This window comes from Macrobrachium rosenbergii, chromosome 50, assembly GCF_040412425.1.
Source record: "Macrobrachium rosenbergii isolate ZJJX-2024 chromosome 50, ASM4041242v1, whole genome shotgun sequence".
In the NCBI taxonomy this organism is placed as follows: Eukaryota; Metazoa; Arthropoda; class Malacostraca; order Decapoda; family Palaemonidae; genus Macrobrachium; species Macrobrachium rosenbergii.
In genome coordinates this window covers 23,877,786-23,883,785 of record NC_089790.1, presented here as the reverse complement: position 1 = coordinate 23,883,785, position 6,000 = coordinate 23,877,786, and the positions used below count along the sequence as shown (strand labels likewise).

Sequence of the window (6,000 nt, the reverse complement as noted above, 5' to 3'; positions counted from 1 at the left end):
AGTACTTATATTTTTTTTATCTGACCTTGTACTATTTGTGTTATGTCAACAGAAGCTGCTGAAATCACTAAGAAATGAAACAGTTAATATCAAAACTTAATATTGGCTGTAGAGCAGCTACAATACAAAAATGACCCCGGTCTTGGGCATATAGGGTGTCAAGAATCTCCCGATTATAAACACTGAGATAAATCGAAAATAGGAAATGAGAACGTAGGAGCCCTGAATGCCATCAGAAAGATGGACCAGGTGGAATATGAATTAAAGAGATGGCTTAGATGTTTGTGAATCACGGTGCATTGTAATGGAAAAAAAAGAGGCTGCGTGGTGCTAATCTGGGTATTTATTCCAAAGAGTATAATGATTTAGTTGAGAAGGAATAAGTATAAGCGTAACACCAAATGCAGACAAGGTGCTAAGTGGAGAACAGTGAGTAGTGGGTCGTTGCTGGTAAGTTATAAATCAAAACAGTCAAATGTGTGTATCACAGCATGTCATGTACCAGTGAACGAATTCTCCAAAGAGAATAAAAAAAAATTAGAGTAATATAGATGTGCAGAAAGTCATCGATGAAATACCATAAGGAGATACGAGAATTATTGTTGATGCTATGAATGCAAAAGTTGATAGGAACAAAGAGGGTATGGAAGATGTAAGTGGGCAAGAAAAGCCTGGAGAGAATGCAAAGGAAATAGGGAGCAATTTATGAGTTTTTGTACTCTAAATATTTGTGTAATAGGAGGCATTCTTTGCCAAAAAAAAAGTCAACCACAATCACACTTGGACATCTCCAGATGTCAGTCATGGAAACCAAATAGATCACATTGGCGTTAACCAAGAGAGATAAGGAATAATGAGGAGTGCTAGGAACTATAGAGAAGTAGATGTCCAAAATGATCACCAACTTGCCATTGCTACACTAAAGCTGAAACTGAAATGACCCAACAAAGCCTCCTTAGAAGGCATGCTAGAAAAAAACTTGGAAGCCTTCACCTGAGATAAAGGCCCACTCCTCCCTAAGGTTTAACCTTCGATCTCGGCAAACCTCTCAGGGTTTTCGATAAAAGTGTCTATAACATCGTTCTTCTCACCAAACCTGGGTATCTTGTTCAAGCTTATGTGCGCATGTTTGTCTTTGCATATTTAAACTCTCAGTCTTTCAGCCTACTCCCTCGCTTCTTCTCTTGCTTTCTGGCTTTTTTTTTATGGGCTGAGTCTTGCCGTTCGTTAACAAAAACTTCCAAGTCTTGACCTTCTAGTCACATTTCCTTAACTAATTCGACTAATTTACTTACATTTTTAATTATTTATTTGTTAATTTATCTGTTTTTCTAATAGCTGATCTCCTCTTTCTGTGTTTCCTATTACCTTCAGTTACTTTTTTCGAACGAACCCCATGTTCTTTAGAAGCTTGAATTTCAAGTCAGTACCCCCTTTGGGCTTGTTCCATGTGAATAGGGTTCTTCCGAATAATAATAATAATAATAATAATAATAATAATAATAATAATAATAATAATAATAATAATAAAAATCTCATAATAGCACGAGTCACTAAATGGTGAAGAAATCCACAGTGGTGTAGATGTAAACATATATCTCTAAAATGTATATTTACATCTACACCACTGTGATTTCTTCACCAGTAATAATAATAATAATAATAATAATAATAATAATAATAATAATAATAATAATAATAATAATAATAATAATAATAATAATAATATGTGTAATAAGGCTCTAAAGTAGCTCTGGCCAATACTTTTTAAAAAGCTTGATTAATATTGTCTTCACGTATATAAAATTATAATGTTTGTTCCAGTACTTATATAGCAACATATTACTGAGGACAAACAGTTACCTCTCAATGAGTACAGAAATTTCCCCAACAATCACAAGTAAAAGCACCAATATAATTCTATTGACTTGATAAACACAGTACAGTAGGCGTCTTCTTCTTGCTAAAATAAGCTAAAGAGGTTACAAGAGACATGTTTACAAAATGACTGGTGTCTTGAGACTCTTAGTTCTCTTACATTCTGAGTTTCTTATAGATGCTCAACCATCATCCCGTGGAGATTCTAGACGATCGACCAAGCAATGGAAAGACTCATATCCAACCCAATCAAAGGAAAGACGATGAACTACAATCTCTACCTACACCGAGTTGGTGCGTATGGACCAAGCGCGTGACGCGCTCTATGGGAAAATTTCTTCCCACAATGGTCTTCTAAAGTCTTCATAAAATAGAAAGCCACTCCATAGAGTGGGCAGTTTAATTAGGGAAACGTCCATATACATGAATTTTCTTCAGTAATTCTCATCGAATGAGACTGAGGTTTTAATGGTGCATGTCCAAATCCTGGTAAAGCAACCAAAGGTTGTATCACATGGGAAAACCTAAGGACTTTTCCTCCAGTCTGGATAAAATGCAGTCTAGTGTATGAAATATGTGAAACAGTCGTATTAAAGGTAATTTTCTATTTTGTATCACAGTCATTCGTATTTCTATGTTGCATGTTAGTTTTTTAGAGTGAACTTATGACATTTCATATTTTTTTCATATAGCTTTATTCCAAACCAATAAACTTTATCACAAAGAACGGAATACAGGTCATACAGGACTTATTTAAAATAAGAACAATAAAAATAGAGTAAAAAATAAATATAAATATACAAGTAAAAAATTAAAATTACTGAAAACAAAACCATATAGATACAGTTAGAACCAAGAGGAGCAGCTGAAAACTCAGTTGTTTGCGCATTCATGACTTCTAAAAACGATATATATACGAGTTACTGACAGGACCTCATTGAAACTGGATGGTATCTAGCGGAGACATTTATTCAACACAAGTTACAAACTTTCCAGGACTAACAATCCTCATTGTCAAGTATCCATCGGATACTTGACAATGAGGACTGTTAGTCCTGGAAAGCGTGTAATTTTTATTGAATATCTCCGCTAGATACCACCCAGTTTCAACGAGGCAATGTCAGTAATTGTATTAATGCACAGATAATTGTGTAAGTGATAAAGTTAATATATATATATATATATATATATATATATATATATATATATATATATATATATATATATATATGCGTGTATTTAAACTATTTTTTGTATTCAAGTACTCTTACAACACATTTAATGATGTATTTTCGGAGTATCTACAAATTTATAAGCGAGCTATTGATCGGAAAATATTTTAGCGAGTGTCTCTAGTTTTATTCAGTAATAGTTGATACATTTTGATGATATACATATGAGTCCACACACATTCGTATATATATATATATATATATATATATATATATATATATATATATATATATATATATATATATGTGTGTGTGTGTGTGTGTGTGTGTGTGTGTGTGTGTGTGTGTGTTTCATTACAAACTTTTGCAAACATCCTGTTACCTTTATTGCCTCACTTACTGTAATCCACCCCTTTTGTTATCTACACACACACACACACACACACACACACATATATATATATATATATATATATATATATATATATATATACTGTATATATATTTGTGTGTGTATCTGTGTGTGTGCCTCTCTCTCTCTCTCTCTCTCTCTCTCTCTCTCTCTCTCTCTCTCTCTCTCTATATATATATATATATATATATATATATATATATATATATATATATATATATATATATATATATATATATATATTATGTGTGTATGTATTTAAACACATTTATTGATGCATTTTCGGAGAGAGCTTCCATAAATTTTAGCATCTCTAATTTTGTTTAGTCGTATTTTGTACATATTGATAATATACATATGAGAGCATATACATTCATATATATATATATATATATATATATATATATATATATATATATAAAATATATATATATATATATATATATATATATATATATATATATATATATATATATGTGTGTGTGTGTGTGTGTGTGTGTGTGTGTCAAATTAGATTAAACTCTTCTCCTATAAATCCTACGCTATCTTTCCTGTTTCTTTCTGGGTGAATTTTGAGGAACCGCGTTCCAAGGTTTCAGTTTAATTGTCCCGCCTCAAGTTTGCGATTTATTTGATATTTTATTATGCTTTCTCGAAAGTTCTGGGTATTTGAAATTTTGGTGTTATAAAATAAACCTTCAGCAGAAATGGTAAAAGATAAAAATGAAGGTAAAATTAACATCAGATGATGATTGTTTGTTATTTGTTTAGTAAATAATCGCCAACTCTTACCATAACAAAAGCTAGACGCAGAGTAAACGCGCAGGAGTATCCTTTACATCTTGAAGGTGACCTACTTAATGAATTATATCATCCATATATCAGATATGTCGACGAGGTAAGAGTTAAATGTATGATCTTGTTAACCGAGGCAAATGATTAGCTCTGCGAGGATAATAGTAGTGGAGGATATCCGAGGTTGCTAGGTGGGGTGGTGGAGGAGGTCCCCGTTCTCAACCAATCTCCAATTGTAAACAAATGCTTCATTTTCTTTTCGAACTGCGAGTTATTTCCTGTTCAATACTGCTTGTGTGTCGAGGGCCTCCGGCCACTGGCCTCTCTCATCTGAGAATACTCAAATGCTTTGTGTGTGCGAGAGGTGGGCATTTTAAAATATGTAATTCGTAGAAATCAATTGAGGGATTCCTCAATAAAAAAAAAACCGATTGTTTCGTCTGTTGTGTCAGATTTAATTTTTGTCACGGCCTTAATTTTTGTCCTAGCTTTTGGTAGGCCTATCAAGTTTTCTTTCATGTTTCCGTTTTTTCATTGCCGGAAATGTCAAGAGGCTGTTGGCAGGGTGCCAACTGACCTGACAAAGTTGGTTTATTATAGGTATTGAGTTGCCTTTTCAAATTGGTTTAGTTAGGCCTATGAAAAGTGCGGTTAGACAACGGGTAACATTATTTTTCATTAATTTGGCTTTTAAAGAGTCTGTGAAGGCTGTGTGTGTGTTTTTTTTGTGACAATTGCCTCTACAGGATAGCCTAGCCAGTCAGAAAGCTTATTACAAGCTTGTTCGTAGGCCAGGTAAACACACTTCCAGCTGATTAAAATCTGTCAAGTTCAGAGAAAACAACTTTTTGAGTGTTAGCTAAAATGGGTGTGCAGTGGGGATAAGACCTTACAATAGTTGCGAGGCCTGATTCCCGCCAGTTGCTGACTGGGACAGGTTAACCGCCTTTTTGGGAGGATCCTGCTCCCCCTACCCCCAGCCAGGTCAGGGCATGTCACCAAAGTTAGGTTAGGTAGGTAAGATCTGGTTAGGTCAGGACCTGGCATTATAGGAAAAGTTAGGTCTATGTATGAGGAACCTGTCCCGGTTGATGAATGGCGGGAATCAGGCCGAGCAACTATTGTAAAGTTTTACCGCAATACGTTATTGAGTTTACTGCAGTAGGCTATTGTAAGCTAAATGGTAGACTAGTAGGTGAGGCTGTGCTCTCTGTGAGGCTGCTCTGAAATGGATGGGCATTTATATTAAGTTGGGCTATGTGAGGTTGGGTTATATGATTAGTATGTAGATTTAACTGTTCCATATTTATACTCAATTGGCTTTTGCTGTTTTAAAGTATGCTTATGAAGACTAGCTTAATTTTTATTTATTCCTAAGGAAGTGTAAACCATTGCCTTTAGTGTAGGATTTGGCCTATTCCTCAGTTTGAACTGGAGACTATAATTGAAGCTTGGTGACAGGGTGGTTATCCTATTCAGTGATAGGGAGATGAAAGGGTGAGTCCTCTGGTCACCTGCTGTGAGCCAGCACTTTTCTAGCGCCATTGTTGGGTGTGGATGTGGGTGAGCATTTTGCTTTACTTAGGGTTGAAAATATTTTATTTCTGTAAGTATGGTGTTTGTTTTCATAATGAGGGGAAATTAGAAGCTTCAACAACAAAGGTGTGCAATGTGTCAAGGGGTGTGTGGCAAATTTTCCGTGTCTTGTATCAGTGGATCCCCACCAGTTTTTGTACTGCAGGA

The 6,000-nt window shown here is 34.6% G+C and overlaps 1 protein-coding gene across 5 annotated transcripts in view; it reads left to right on the top strand.

Moving 5' to 3' along the window:
* The first annotated feature begins 4,242 nt into the window (after positions 1-4,242).
* LOC136832753 (uncharacterized) overlaps positions 4,243-6,000 on the top strand; it is a 39,052-nt gene continuing 37,294 nt past the window's right edge. For 2 of the 5 annotated variants that reach the window (XM_067094276.1, XM_067094279.1), the window contains exon 1: positions 4,250-4,360. The gene's annotated coding sequence lies outside the window, so the exon portion shown is untranslated. Of the gene's footprint in view, positions 4,361-4,420; positions 4,622-6,000 lie in introns of those variants that run through there. The other 3 variants (XM_067094275.1, XM_067094278.1, XM_067094277.1) reach the window with 3 other exon arrangements.